Raw genomic sequence first — 16,334 nt, 5'->3', positions numbered from 1 at the left:
TTACCCGCTCCCTCTGCAAAAGTGAAGTTGCCCCCAGACACTGAACTGAGATCAGTTTTTCGATTTCACTAACTTTTTGTAACATAAGAGTTATGGCAACTAGGATGTTTACTAGTTGTATTTACAAGTGATGCTGAAATATGTTAGAACACGGACCTGCTTTGTTTATCAGGACGTTTTGGAAGTTTATTTGTAATAGTCCATATGTATTAAATACATTAAATCAAAGTTTATTTGCAATAGTCCATATGTATTAAATACATTAAATCAAAGTTTATTTGTCACGTGCGCCGAATACAACAGGTGTAGTAGACCTTACAGTGAAATGCTGAGTACAACAGGTGTAGTAGACCTTACAGTGAAATGCTGAATACAACAGGTGTAGTAGACCTTACAGTGAAATGCTGAGTACAACAGGTGTAGTAGACCTTACAGTGAAATGCTGAATACAACAGGTGTAGTAGACCTTACAGTGAAATGCTGAATTACAACAGGTGTAGTAGACCTTACAGTGAAATGCTGAGTACAACAGGTGTAGTAGACCTTACAGTGAAATGCTGAATACAACAGGTGTAGTAGACCTTACAGTGAAATGCTGAGTACAACAGGTGTAGTAGACCTTACAGTGAAATGCTGAATACAACAGGTGTAGTAGACCTTACAGTGAAATGCTGAATACAACAGGTGTAGTAGACCTTACAGTGAAATGCTGAATACAACAGGTGTAGTAGACCTTACAGTGAAATGCTGAATACAACAGGTGTAGTAGACCTTACAGTGAAATGCTGAATACAACAGGTGTAGGTAGACCTTACAGTGAAATACTGAATACAACAGGTGTAGTAGACCTTACAGTGAAATGCTGAATACAACAGGTGTAGTAGACCTTACAGTGAAATGCTGAATACAACAGGTGTAGTAGACCTTACAGTGAAATGCTGAATACAAGAGGTGTAGTAGACCTTACAGTGAAATGCTGAATACAACAGGTGTAGTAGACCTTACAGTGAAATGCTGAATACAAGAGGTGTAGTAGACATTACAGTGAAATGCTGAATACAACAGGTGTAGGTAGACCTCACAGTGAAATGCTGAATACAACAGGTGTAGTAGACCTTACAGTGAAATGCTGAATACAACAGGTGTAGTAGACCTTACAGTGAAATGCTGAATACAAGAGGTGTAGTAGACCTTACAGTGAAATGCTGAATACAACAGGTGTAGTAGACCTTACAGTGAAATGCTGAATACAAGAGGTGTAGTAGACATTACAGTGAAATGCTGAATACAACATACCTTACAGTGAAATGCTTACTTACAGGCTCTAACCAATGGTGCAAAAAAATTTATTAGCTGAAAAATAGGTTATTAAAGAAATAAAAACAACAGTAAAAACAATAGCGAGGCTACATACAGACACCAGTTAGTCAGGCTGATTGAAGTAGTATGTACATGTAGATATGGTTAAAGTAACTGTGCATATATGATGAACAGAGAGTAGCAGCAGCGTAAAAGAGGGGTTGGCTGGTGGCAGGACACAATGCAGATAGCCCGGTTAGCCTTCCCAAGATGGCATAGCAGTTCAGACGTATTTTTGTCCTCGTCCTGTCGTGTATATAAATATATTTACAACTTTTTTTTCCCACATACATTTTTAATTTTCCAAAAACTCATCTTCAGAACACTCTCCTGCAATCCGCTTCACCAATTTATATTTATATAAAAAAGTATTATTTACCTCAGGTCTGTAATCCTCCGAGAGGCTAGCCAGAAATTAGCCAGAAGCTAGCCGGGAGCTGGACCAGAAGCTACTCTGAAGCTGGTTCAGAAGCTAGTTAGCTTATTTACTGGCTAATCGTTAGTACTCAGCTAACCACGGTTTGTGGTCATCGGCTGTCCTTTTGCTCGAGAATCTATCGCCAGTTTTGTACGGCGCGGTGCAGCGCGGCTCGGAACGGAACATACCGGATTTCGGCCGCTGGCTCTGGACGTCCATACCTGGATCTCACAGCTAGCTAGCTGCTATCCGTGTGACTATCGGCTTTCGTCGATTCCGGAGCTAACATCAATTGTTCCGGAGCTAGCCAGCTGAAGAGTTCCATCAATCACTCCTGGGCTGCAGTCACCTATCCGGACCCGTTTTGCTGCCTACGCGGAGCCCCACCGGGCCTTCACAGTTGGACTGCCGACGTTGTCTACCCGAGGGAATTGTCCGGCTGGCTCCTCCGGCGCAACGTTGCCTGGGCGCCCATCTGCGGCCTGCTAGCCGTTGGCTATCTCATCGGCTGCTATCTGAATAGACAATCGGACAATTTTTATTTTATTTTTATTTATTTATTTATTTTTCTTCTTGGGCCTCTATAACTATATCTATTGTTTTTATTTTTGTTGTTGTTGTGTGATTTGGATTAATCCCCTCTACCACACGGAAACCTACTAATCTACTGCAAGAGTTGGCTAATAACAGACCTCCATTCTATGCTAGCTTGCTCCTATGCTAGCTTGCTACCGATTTAGCTGTCTAAATCGCCGTGACCCCCAACCAACCTCTCCACTCACTGGACCCTTTTGATCACTCGACTGAGCATGCCTCTCCTTAATGTCAATATGCCTTGTCCATTGCTGTTCTGGTTAGTGTTTATTGGCTTATTTCACTGTAGAGCCTCTAGTCCTGCTCATTATACCTTATCCAACCTATTAGTTCCACCACCCACACATGCAATGACATCTGGTTTCAATTATGTTTCTAGAGACAATATCTCTCTCTTCATCACTCAATACCTAGGTTTACCTCCACTGTATTCACATCCTACCTTACCTTTGTCTGTACATTATACCTTGATGCTATTTTATCGCCCCCAGAAACCTCCTTTTACTCTCTGTTCCAGACGTTCTAAACGACCAATTCTTATTGCTTTTAGCCGCACCCTTATTCTACTCCTACTCTGTTCCTCTGGCGATGTAGAGGTGAATCCAGGCCCTGCAGTGCCTAGCTCCACTCCTATTCCCCAGGCGCTCTCTTTTGACGACTTCTGTAACCGTAATAGCCTTGGTTTCATGCATGTTAACATTAGAAGCTTCCTCCCTAAGTTTGTTCTATTCACTGCTTTAGCACACTCTGCCAACCCGGATGTTCTAGCTGTGTCTGAATCCTGGCTTAGGAAGACCACCAAAAATTCAGACATTTTAATTCCAAACTACAACATTTTCAGACAAGATAGAACTGCCAAAGGGGGCGGTGTTGCAATCTACTGCAAAGATAGCCTGCAGAGTTCTGTCCTACTATCCAGGTCTGTACCCAAACAATTTGAACTTCTACTTTTAAAAATCCACCTCTCTAAAAACAAGTCTCTCACCGTTGCCGCCTGCTATAGACCACCCTCTGCCCCCAGCTGGGCTCTGGACACCATATGTGAACTGATTGCCCCCCCATCTATCTTCAGAGCTTGTGCTGCTAGGCGACCTAAACTGGAACATGCTTAACACCCCAGCCATCCTACAATCTAAACTTGATGCCCTCAACCTCACAGAAATTATCAATGAACCTAACAGGTACCACCCCAAAGCCTTAAACACGGGCACCCTCATAGATATCATCCTAACCAACTTGCCCTCTAAATACACCTCTGCTGTTTTCAACCAAGATCTCAGCGATCACTGCCTCATTGCCTGCATCCGTAATGGGTCAGCGGTCAAACGACCTCCACTCATCACTGTAAAACGCTCCCTGAAACACTTCAGCGAGCAGGCCTTTCTAATCGACCTGGCCGGGGTATCCTGGAAGGATATTGATCTCATCCCGTCAGTAGAGGATGCCTGGATATTTAAAAAAAATGCCTTCCTAACCATCTTAAATAAACATGCCCCATTCAAGAAATTTAGAACCAGGAACAGATATAGCCCTTGGTTCTCCCCAGACCTGACTGCCCTTAACCAACACAAAAACATCCTATGGCGTTCTGCATTAGCATCGAACAGCCCCCGTGATATGCAGCTGTTCAGGGAAGCTAGAAACCATTATACACAGGCAGTTAGAAAAGCCAAGGCTAGCTTTTTCAAGCAGAAATTTGCTTCCTGCAACACTAACTCAAAAAAGTTCTGGGACACTGTAAAGTCCATGGAGAATAAGAACACCTCCTCCCAGCTGCCCACTGCACTGAAGATAGGAAACACTGTCACCACTGATAAATCCACCATAATTGAGAATTTCAATAAGCATTTTTCTACGGCTGGCCATGCTTTCCACCTGGCTACTCCTACCCCGGTCAACAGCACTGCACCCCCCACAACAACTCGCCCAAGCCTTCCCCATTTCTCCTTCTCCCAAATCTGCTCAGCTGATGTTCTGAATGAGCTGCAAAATCTGGACCCCTACAAATCAGCCGGGCTAGACAATCTGGACCCTTTCTTTCTAAAATTATCTGCCAAAATTGTTGCCACCCCTATTACTAGCCTGTTCAACCTCTCTTTCGTGTCGTCTGAGATTCCCAAAGATTGGAAAGCAGCTGCGGTCATCCCCCTCTTCAAAGGGGGTGACACTCTTGACCCAAACTGCTACAGACCTATATCATCCTACCATGCCTTTCTAAGGTCTTCGAAAGCCAAGTCAACAAACAGATTACCGACCATTTCGAATCTCACCATACCTTCTCTGCTATGCAATCTGGTTTCAGAGCTGGTCATGGGTGCACCTCAGCCACGCTCAAGGTCCTAAATGATATCTTAACCGCCATCGATAAGAAACATTACTGTGCAGCCGTATTCATTGATCTGGCCAAGGCTTTCGACTCTGTCAATCACCACATCCTCATCGGCAGACTCGACAGCCTTGGTTTCTCAAATGATTGCCTCGCCTGGTTCACCAACTACTTCTCTGATAGAGTTCAGTGTGTCAAATCGGAGGGTCTGCTGTCCGGACCTCTGGCAGTCTCTATGGGGGTGCCACAGGGTTCAATTCTTGGACCGACTCTCTTCTCTGTATACATCAATGAGGTCGCTCTTGCTGCTGGTGAGTCTCTGATCCACCTCTACGCAGACGACACCATTCTGTATACTTCTGGCCCTTCTTTGGACACTGTGTTAACAACCCTCCAGGCAAGCTTCAATGCCATACAACTCTCCTTCCGTGGCCTCCAATTGCTCTTAAATACAAGTAAAACTAAATGCATGCTCTTCAACCGATCGCTACCTGTACCTACCCGCCTGTCCAACATTACTACTCTGGACGGCTCTGACTTAGAATACGTGGACAACTACAAATACTTAGGTGTCTGGTTAGACTGTAAACTCTCCTTCCAGACCCATATCAAACATCTCCAATCCAAAGTTAAATCTAGAATTGGCTTCCTATTTCGCAACAAAGCATCCTTCACTCATGCTGCCAAACATACCCTTGTAAAACTGACCATCCTACCAATCCTACCAATATTTACAAAATAGCCTCCAATACCCTACTCAACAAATTGGATGCAGTCTATCACAGTGCAATCCGTTTTGTCACCAAAGCCCCATATACTACCCACCATTGCGACCTGTACGCTCTCGTTGGCTGGCCCTCGCTTCATACTCGTCGCCAAACCCACTGGCTCCATGTCATCTACAAGACCCTGCTAGGTAAAGTCCCCCCTCATCTCAGCTCGCTGGTCACCATTGCATCTCCCACCTGTAGCACACGCTCCAGCAGGTATATCTCTCTATCCCTTACTAGCTTTAAGCACCAACTGTCAGAGCAGCTCACAGATTACTGCACCTGTACATAGCCCACCTATAATTTAGCCCAAACAACTACCTCTTTCCCTACTGTATTTAATTTTTTTATTTATTTTGCTCCTTTGCACCCCATTATTTTTATTTCTACTTTGCACTTTCTCCCATTGCAAATCTCCCATTCCAGTGTTTTACTTGCTATATTGTATTTACTTTGCCACCATGGCCTTTTTTGCCTTTACCTCCCTTATCTCACCTCATTTGCTCACATCGTATATAGACTTGTTTATACTGTATTATTGACTTTATGTTTGTTTATTCCATGTGTAACTCTGTGTCGTTGTATGTGTCGAACTGCTTTGCTTTATCTTGGCCAGGTCGCAGTTGTAAATGAGAACTTGTTCTCAACTAGCCTACCTGGTTAAATAAAGGTGTTCTCAACTAGCCTACCTGGTTAAATAAAGGTGTTCTCAACTGGCCTACCTGGTTAAATAAAGGTGTTCTCAACTAGCCTACCTGGTTAAATAAAGGTGAAATAAATAAAATAAAAGTGTGCGGGGGCACTGGTTGGTCGGGCCAATTGAGGTAGTATGTACATATGTACATGAATATATAGTTAAAGTGACTGTGCATATATGATAAACAGAGAGTAGCAGCAGCGTAAAAGAGGGGTTGGGGGGGCACACAATGCAAATAGTCTGTGTAGCCATTTGATTACCTGTTCAGCAGTCTTATGGCTTGGGGGTAAAAACTGTTCAGAAGCCTTTTTGTCCGAGACTTGGCGCTCCGGTACCGCTTGCCATGCGGTAGTAGAGAGAACAGTCTATGGCATTCCTCTGATACCGCCTGGTGTATAAGTCCAGGATGGCAGGCAGCTTAGCCCCAGTGATGTACTGGGCCGCACGCACTACCCTTTGTAGTGACTTGCGGTCGGAGGCCAAGCAATTGCCGTACCAGGCAGTGATGCAACCAGTCAGGATGCTCTCGATGTTGCAGCTGTAGAAGCTTTTGAGGATCTCAGGACTCATGCCAAATCTTTTTAGTTTCCTGAGGGGGAATAGGTTTTGTTGTGCCCTCTTCACGACTGTCTTGGTGTGTTTGGACAGTTCTAGTTTGTTGTTGATGTGGACACCAAGGAACTTGAAGCTCTCAACCTGCTCCACTACAGCCCCGTCGATGAGAATGGGGGCGTACTCGGTCCTCTTTTTCCTGTAGTCCACAATCATCTCCCCGTAGTCTTGGTTACGTTGAGGGATAGGTTGTTATTCTGGCATCACCCTGTCAGGTCTCTGACCTCCTCCCTATAGGCTGTCTCGTCGTTGTTGTGTCATCTGCAAACTTAATGATGAAGTTGGAGTCGTACCGGGCCATGCAGTCGTGGGTGAACAGGGAGTACAGGAGGGGGCTGAGCACGCACCCCTGGGGGGATCCAGTGTTGAGGATCAGCGTGGCAGATGTGTTGCTACCTACCCTCACCACCTGGGGGCGGCCTGTCAGGAAGTCCAGGATCCTGTTGCAGAGGGAGGTGTTTAGTCCCAGGATCCTTAGCTTAGTGATGAGCTTTGAGGGCACTATGGTGTTGAACGCTGAGCTGTACTCAATGAATAGCATTCTCACATAGGTGTTCCTTTTGTCCAGGTGGAAAAGGGCAGTGTGGAGTGCAGTAGGGATTGCATCATCTGTGGACCTGTTAGGGCGGTATGCAAATTGGAGTGGTTCTAGGGTTTCTGGTGGTGTTGATGTGAGCCATGACCAGCCTTTCAAAGCACTTCATGGCTACGGACCTGAGTGCTACGGGTCTGTAGTCATTTAGGCAGGTTGCCTTTGTGTTCTTGGGCACAGGGACTATGGTGGTCTGATTAAAACATGTTGGTATTACATACTCAATCAGGGACATGTTGAAAAGGTCAGTGAAGACACCTGCCAGTTGGTCAACACATGCCCAGAGCACAAGTCCTGGTAATCCGTCTGGCCCCGCAGCCTTGTGTATGTTGACCTGTTTAAAGGTCTTACTCACGTCGGCTACGGAGAGCGTGATCACACAGTCGTCCGGAACAGTTGATGCTCTCATGCATGCCTCAGTGTTGCTTACCTCGAAGCGATCATAGAAGTGATTTAGCTCGTTTGGTAGGCTCGTGTCACTGGGCAGCTCGCGGCTGTGCTTCCCTTTATAATCTGTAATAGTTTGCAAGCCCTGCCACATAAGACGAGCGTCGGAGCCGGTGTAGTAGGATTCAATCTTAGCCCTGTATTGACGCTTTGCCTGTTCACCATCTCACCAGAGCTCTCAAAATAATAACAGCATTTTAAAACAGATGGAAAGTTCAGGAGGATACATAAAATAGCCTAGAATAAAACGAGCCTGTGTCATATGCAATCAGCCATAGAGTGAAACTTTACACTACCTGGCTCTTTAAAGTGATAACTCAACCAAATGCCTCATTTACTTTTTTGGCACTTAAGCTGACTGTCCCGCATGTCATCAGCTTTGGGAAGTGATACTCCACTCATCTGTACCCAACCCCTCCGATACACTTGAAGCCCTGGGCCCATATCCACAAAACTCCTTAATCATTAGGATCTAAAAGGCGATACTGATCCTAGATCAGCTCTCCTACTCTGGGAGGCTTTGTGGATACGGGCCCAGGGCTGTTTGCTCTGAATCTCTATGCAAACATGGTGGTAATGTGTCACTTCCCTCATCACACTGATGTGGAGACATGACCCTTTCCTGGTGGGGTCCAACACTGACTGTTAAGGTCACACACTCTTTAGACCACATATGTCAGAGTCAAGGCCCGCGGGCCACATCCGGCCCGCAAGAAGGTTTTTTACGGCCCCTGGGATGATCTTGATTTATTATTAGAACCGGCCCGCAGCAAGCCGGCAGCCCGCAGATCTTTTACACGCACCAATACTACATTTCCCACAATGCAAAGGTGACGCACCGAGCAGTAGGCTGCTTCATTTCAATATTTATTGGCACAGCAGTCGTCAGCATCACAGTAAAATTAACTTTCAGATACCCATCAAAAATGGCAAAACGGAAGGTGGATACTGAGAACCGGGGGTTTCAAACAAGGTGGGAGTCGGAGTATATGTTCACGAAGGTAGCTGGAAAACCTGTGTGTCTTCTGTGTGGAGAAAGTGTGGCGGTACTGAAAGAGTATAATCTGAGACGACATTATGAAACGAAACACGCGGACAAAAACAAGAATATGGACATGGAACAAAGGCTACAAAAGGCAGAGGAATTAAAACGAGGCCTCAAATCTCGACAGGCTCTGTTCAAAAAAGCCAAATCACAAGGCCAGGCTGCTGTCAAGGCCAGTTTTATTTTGGCAGAAGAGATCGCTAAATCAGCCCGGCCATTTACGGAGGGGGATTTCATCAAAAACTGCATGATTAAAGTTTGTGACGAAGTTTGCCCAGAAAAAAGGCAACTCTTTTTAAATGTGAGTCTGAGCAGAAACACCATTGCCGAGAGAGTAGACCAGTTGTCCATCAATCTAAAAGAGCAGCTTGTGAAAAAGGGAAAAGATTTTATTGCATATTCCTTGGCTGTGGATGAGAGCACCGACATTTCTGACATTGCCCAGTTGTCAATTTTCATCCGCGGAGTGGACTCCAACCTAAGCGTGACAGAGGAGTTTTTGGCTTTACGTCCTATGCATGGCACAACTACGGGGCATGATTTGTATGAAGAGGTGTCAAGATGTGTAAATGAGATGGAGCTGCCTTGGGAAAAACTCGTGGGTTTGACAACCGACGGAGCACCTGCGATGTGTGGACACAGGAGCGGACTGGTGGCGAAGATACGGGAAAAGATGCAAGAGGAAAACGCGACAGGTGAGCTGACAGCTTATCATTGTATCATACACCAGGAAGCGTTGTGCGGTAAAGCCTTGAAAATGGAGCATGTAATGAGCATCATCACGCGCACAGTTAACTTTATCAGAGCCAAAGGTTTGAATCACCGCCAGTTCAAGGCATTTCTGACGGAGTTAGAAACGGAGCATGGTGATTTGCCTTATCACACAGAGGTGCGATGGCTAAGCCAGGGAAAGGTGCTTCAAAGATGTTTCGAGCTTCGTGAGGAGATTTGTCTGTTCTTGGACAGCAAAGGGAAAGACACAACACAACTCCGAGACGAAATGTTTCTGTGTGAAATGGCTTTTCTGTGTGACATTACGAGTCATCTGAATGCAATAAACTTGCAGCTGCAGGGTCGGGATCGTGTCATCTCTGATATGTACAGTACAGTGAAGGCATTTAAAACCAAACTGACTCTGTGGGAGACGCAGATGCGGAAAGAAAATTTGAGCCACTTTCCCAGCTGCCAGACCATGAAAGAGAAGCTCTCTACCAGTGCGTTCCCGAGCACACAGTTGGCTGATAAAATAGGTATGCTTGCCGCTGACTTTCGACGCCGATTTGCTGACTTTGAAGCACAAAAAAGCAGGTTGGAACTGCTCGGTAACCCATTTGCTGTTGACGTGGAAAGCTCACCACCAAACCTCCAAATGGAGTTGATTGACCTCCAATGCAATGATGCACTGAGGGCAAAATATGCGGCAGTGGGTGCTGCGGAGTTCGCCCGTTTCCTCCCCGGCACAATGCCCCAGCTGCGCATCCAGGCTGCTCAAACGTTGTCTATGTTTGGCAGCACATACCTGTGTGAACAACTGTTTTCTTTGATGAACCTGAACAAAACATCACACAGAAGTCGACTTACTGCTGAACACCTCCACTCAATTCTGAGGATTTCTTCAGCTCAGAGCCTTACCCCGAACATTGATGAACTTGTGGAAAAGATGGGACACCACCAAGTATCACCCTCAACCTCAAACAAGTGAACATTACTGTGCAATCACATATTTAGAGTTTTTACTCAGTTCAAGTTTAAAAGTTAAAATTTAATATTTGTTTTCACTGCATGTTACTTCTCCTTAAACAAAGTGTTGTTTTTGATTAATAGATTTTTGCACTTTATTTTTTTGTATTTCAATCCAATTATATTTTAAAAATATTTCAGTTGAGTGGATGATAGAAAATTGCTATTATTGTTTTTTCTTTGAAGTAAATTTAGCCCACTTTTGCTAAAATAGAAAATATAGTCTACTGATGGTGCCTTGAATACCGGTTTCTTTCATTTAATGTTCATGTTATGGGGATATTTATATAAAGGAAATTTGTCTTTTGTGTCTGTTGAAAATTAAAGATTACTGACAGAGCCATAAGAAAATATTGCTTTATTTATCTGATCATATTGTAATATATTTGTTAGGTTTTCAGTAGGTTCAATTAGGTTCACTAGACTATATGCGTCATTTAAAAATTTTTCAATGAACATTCGAACAGTCCGGCCCTCGTCTTGTAGCTGATTTTTTTATTTGGCCCTCCGTCCATTTGACTTTGACACCCCTGCTTTAGACCAATTGTGTGTGTGTGTGTGTGTGTGTGTGTGTGTGTGTGTGTGTGTGTGTGTGTGTGTGTGTGTGTGTGTGTGTGTGTGTGTGTGTGTGTGTGTGTGTGTGTGTGTGTGTGGTGTATCAGAGGGGTTGGTAGAGATGAAGACCATTCTCCATCTCTGGATAGTAAAGTATTCTTCTAGATCCATGTTCGATTAGTCTGGAGTGTATGTAAAAGCTGATAGGAAAAATCTATATGGATAAACATTATATTAGTCAAAACTTGACCTAAATTAACCTAAAATAATTTTTTTCGAGGGGTATTTTCTTTCCAGTTTTATTATCAAGAGAGATCTAAGGTTGATATATACTGCATTAGATCATTCAGTATAGTAGCCTAACCTGTGTGTTCAGCAGATATAGTTGGGTTAGGTTTGGGGTCGATATAGTTGGGTTATGTTGGGGCGGCAGGGTAGCCTAGTGGTTAGAGCGTTGGACTAGTAACCGAAAGGTTTCATGTTCAAATCCCCGAGCTGACAAGGTACAAGGTCGTTCTGCCCACTGTCATTGAAAATAAGAATTTGTTCTTAACTGACTTGCCTAGTTAAATAAAGGTAAAAAATAATTGGTTTAGTCAGATATAGTTGGGTTAGGGTCAGATAGAGTTGGGTTAGGGTCAGATGTAGTTGGGTTAGGTTTAGGGTCAGATATAGTTGGGTTAGGACCAGATATAATTTGGTTAGGGTCAGATATAGTTGGGTTAGGGTTGGGGTTCGATATAGTTGGTTTAGGGTTATATATTGTTAAAGTTAGTGTCAGATAGGGTTAGGGTTAGGGTTCGATATAGTTGGTTTAGGGTCATATATAGTTAGAGTCAGGGTCAGATATAGTTGTGTTCAGGGTCAGATATATTTGGGTTGGGGTTAGATATAGTTGGGTTAGGGTTTGGGTCAGATATAGTTGGGTTAGGGTTAGGGTCAGATATAGTTGGGTTAGGTTTAGGGTCAGATATGGTTGGGTTAGGGTCAGATATAATTGGGTTAGGGTCAGATATAGTTGGGTTAGGGTCAGATATCATTGGGTTAGTGTCAGATATAGTTTGGTTAGGGTCAGGTATAGTTGGGTTAGGTTTAGGGTCAGATATAGTTGGGTTAGGGTCAGATATAGTTGTGTCAGGGTTAGGGTCAGATATAGTTGGGTTGGGGTCAGATATAGTTGGGTTAGGGTCAGATATAGTTGGGTTAGGGTTAGGGTCAGATATAGTTGGGTTAGGGTCAGATATCGTTGGGTTAGTGTCAGATATATTTAGGTCAGGTCTAGGGTCAGATAGAGTTGGGTTAGGGTTGGGGTTCGATATAGTTGGTTTAGGGTCATATATAGTTAGGGTCAGGGTCAGATATAGTTGGGTAAGGGTCAGATAGAGTTGGGTTCAGGTCAGATATATTTGAGTTGGGGTTAGATATAGTTGGGTTAGGGTTAGCGTCAGATATAGTTGTGTTAGGGTCAGATATAGTTGGGTTAGGGTCAGATATAGTTGGGTTAGGGTCAGATATAGTTGGGTTAGGTCTAGGGTCAGATATGGTTGGGTTAGGTCTAGGGTCAGATATGGTTGGGTTAGGGTTAGCGTCAGATGTAGTTTTGTTCGGGTCAGAAATATTTGGGTTAGGGTCAGATATAGTTGGGTTAGAGTCAGGTATAGTTGGGTTAGGTCTAGGGTCAGATATGGTTGGGTTAGGGTCAGATATAGTTGGGTTAGGGTTAGACGTTGTTGGGTTATGGTTAGGGTCAGATATGGTTGGGTTATGGTCAGATATAGTTGGGTTAGGGTCAGATATATTTGGGTTAGGGTCAGATATAGTTTGGTTAGGTCTAGGGTCAGATAGTTGGGTTAGGTTTAGGGTCAGATATAGTTGGGTTAGGCGCAGATATAGTTAGGTTAGGGTCAGGTATAGTTGGGTTTGGGTCAGATATAGTTGAGTTAGGGTCAGATATAGTTGGTTTAGGGTCAGATATATTTGGGTTTGGGTCCGATCCAGTTAGGTTAGGGTCAGATATATTTGGGTTAGGTCTAGGGTCAGATAGAGTTGGGTTAGTGTTTGATGTAGTTGGTTTAGGGTTATATATTTAAAGGTAGGGTCAGATATAGTTGGGTTAGGTTTAGGGTTAGGGTCAGATATAGTTGGGTTAGGTTTAGGGTTAGGGTCAGATATAGTTGGTTTAGGGTCAGATATAGTTGGGTTTGGGTCCGATCCAGTTAGGTTAGGGTCAGATATATTTGGGTTAGGTCTAGGGTCAGATAGAGTTGGGTTAGTGTTTGATGTAGTTGGTTTAGGGTTATATATTTAAATGTAGGATCAGATATAGTTGGGTTATGGTCAGATATAGTTGGGTTAGGGTCAGATATAGTTGGGTTAGGTTTAGGGTTAGGGTCAGATATAGTTGGGTTAGGGTCAGATATAGTTGGGTTAGGGTCAGATATAGTTGGGTTAGGGTCAGATATAGTTGGGTTAGGGTCAGATATAGTTGAACATTTGGTTAATCCCAATGAGTTTTGAAATATTTTATGCTGTCCTCATTTAGTGAGACACACACACGCACGCACGCACGCATGCACACACACACACTAGGCAGTGTTCATAAAGTGTCCACCAAGCCTTCATCCACCACTCACTATTACTGATGACATTATAGGTTGGTCACCTACATACAGTAGCAGCGCACAGTAGTAGTGCTGTGGCTGCTGTATCAACCCCTGATAAATCACAATAAAACATGATTAATACCCCACCAAATGAGTGCCCAGGCCTTTATTACTCCTGTACGAAGCAAAGAAAAATACTTGTCAGCAAAGAGGGGATAAAAGTGCCCCCTTTCCCGCCCCCGTGGATAACACCCTCACCCCAAAACATATTCTGCCGTGGTCATGTGGAACATATTTCAGCTCAATCGTAGTTTGAAACACAATGGAAGGCAAATGTTTGAAATGTTGTCGCAGGAGGTTGTAGGGCATTTATCTCTGTTATCGTAAGTGAGCCTAAGATATAATTACTGTCTGGCTGCAACAGGTTCATAGACAAAGGATGCATCCCAATGTAGTGCTATTGACCCAGGGCCCATTCCCTATGTAAGTGCACTACTTTTGGCATAGGGCTCTGGTCAAAAGTAGTGCACTATAAAATGGAGTAGGGTGCCATTTGGGACTCAGTAAAAGCTTGTGGATATACTTCAACACTGTTTCACACCAGTAATAACACATGTCTGGGTCAAAATGTGGCCATTTGTTGTGCTCATTTTGTAGTCTATTGAATTATATTATTATTATTATTATTATTATTATTATTATTATTATTATACAACCTTGAGAAGATGTCTGGGAAAACATGTAGTTTCTCTTTATATGTAGAGATAAACTGAAACATGATCGTGGATTATTATTGGGGACGTTTTTTATTTAATTTACACATTATATTTAGATATAAAACTGTCTGATGTATAATTTAGTTTTGCTGGTGGTAATTTTTTGTCATTTACTTATGAAGTCTTACTGAGGAATGAGAAATGTTCCAGACATTTGACACATATTATCATTTCAAGTTGTGTTAATTCCAACAGAACATGTTTCTCTGATGAATGCATGTTAAGTTAAAGCACAGTGATAAAATTCATTTAAAAAAACAAGTTTAATAGATTTACAGTACAAGATTAACTAATATATATATATATCAAGTTTAATAGATATACAGTACAACATTAACTCATATATATATATATACAGTGCAACATTAACTCATATATATATATATCAAGTTTAATAGATATACAAAACAAGTTAAATAGATAAAACTAGTTTAATATATATATATATATATAAACAAGTTTAATAGATATATACAACAAGTTAATTGATAAATAAAACAAGTTTAATTGATATATAAACAAGTTTTGTAACAACTTTCTTCCTGGGAAGGAGAGGCAGACCAAAACGCAGCGTGGTTAGGGTTAAACATCTTTAATAAAGACGAATACTGAGAAAACACTACAAATATACAAAACAATAAATGTGGAAAACCAAAAACAGTCCTGTGTGGTGAAACAAACACAGACACGGAAATAACCACCCACAAAACACAACACAAAACAGGCTACCTAAATATGGTTCCCAATCAGAGACAATGACTGACACCTGCCTCTGATTGAGAACCATATCAGGCCAAACACAGAAACAGACAAACTAGACACACAACATAGAATGCCCGCCCAGCTCACGTCCTGACCATCACTAAAACAAGGAAAACACACAAGAACTATGGTCAGAACGTGACAAGTTTAATAGATAAAACAAGTGTAATAGACATACACAAGTTTAACAGATATATAAAACAAGTTTAACTGATAAATAATACAAGTTTAATTGATATATTAAACAAGTTTAACAGATATATAAAACAAGTTTAACTGATAAATAATACAAGTTGAATTGATATATTAAACAAGTTTAATTGATATATTAAACAAGTTTAACAGATATATAAAACAAGTTTAACTGATAAATAATACAAGTTGAATTGATATATTAAACAAGTTGAATTGATATATTAAACAAGTTTAATTGATATATAAACAAATGTAATAGATAAAACAAGTTTAGACATAAACAATTTTAACAGATATATAAATCAAGTTTAATTGATATATGAAAGTGTAACAGATATATAAAACAATGTAGTTTGATACATGATTCTCTGTATTTCTATCTCAGAGGATTTTCCTGAGCAAAGCACTAGATGGTGCCTGTATACCTCTCTTGCTCTGTGTGTGTGTGTGTGTGTGTGTGTGTGTGCGTTCGTGCGTGTGTGTGTAAGTGTGGCGTGTGTGTAAATGTGGCTTGTGTGTGTACCTGTGTGAGTGCGGTGCGTTTGATGCTGTGGGGAAATGGGCTGGATGCAAGGAGACTGGAGCAGGACGGATGTGTGTTTGCTTCTCTGGGCTTGACTGCTTCCCTGTGTGAGTGTGGTGCGTTTGATGCTGTGGGGATATGGGCTGGATGCAGGGAGACTGGAGCAGGACGGATGTGTGTTTGCTTCTCTGGGTTTGACTGCTTCCCTGTGTGAGTGTGGTGCGTTTGATGCTGTGGGGATATGGGCTGGATGCAGGGAGACTGGAGCAGGACGGATGTGTGTTTGCTTCTCTGGGTTTGACTGCTTCCCTGTGTGAGTG

This window comes from Oncorhynchus clarkii, chromosome 23, assembly GCF_045791955.1.
Source record: "Oncorhynchus clarkii lewisi isolate Uvic-CL-2024 chromosome 23, UVic_Ocla_1.0, whole genome shotgun sequence".
Classification (NCBI taxonomy): domain Eukaryota; kingdom Metazoa; phylum Chordata; class Actinopteri; order Salmoniformes; family Salmonidae; genus Oncorhynchus; species Oncorhynchus clarkii.
This window is presented reverse-complemented; position numbering follows the sequence as displayed.